This window comes from Chiloscyllium punctatum, chromosome 23, assembly GCF_047496795.1.
Source record: "Chiloscyllium punctatum isolate Juve2018m chromosome 23, sChiPun1.3, whole genome shotgun sequence".
Classification (NCBI taxonomy): Eukaryota; Metazoa; Chordata; class Chondrichthyes; order Orectolobiformes; family Hemiscylliidae; genus Chiloscyllium; species Chiloscyllium punctatum.
The window spans coordinates 86,169,491-86,169,964 of NC_092761.1; positions in this window are offsets into that span (position 1 = coordinate 86,169,491).

The window sequence follows — 474 nt, forward strand, 5'->3', positions numbered from 1 at the left end:
CAATCTCTCACACATGGATTCATATGCCTTTTCTGCATTAACAGGAAAGATTTCTACTTATGCAACTCCAGCCCCCCACTCCCAACCACCCATCCCCCCCCAACTCCGTTCCCCTCACCCCTCCCCCATTATGGCTATAGTGGAATTAAAGTATAATCTCAACACCGTCTATTAAATACAGGTTCATTTTAGGTCCCCACAGAAGATTCTAGTCAGCCCCTCTGAGCTCTCTGTCCTTGTTCTCCCTGTGTAATAATTTTTATTTCACATGTATTTCATAAATGTTGATGATATTATAAACTCTGTAGGAAGGTCTTGCCTCTTCCCAATCAGATGTCTTTCATATTCTAAGCAGCATAAAATGTACTTCCCTTAGTTTCATCAGCTCTTAATCATGATCATTCCTGCATAACATTTATACAGTTACTCTGCCCATTTTGCCTGGACATTTCTTACATCTAAACCTATTCTGGT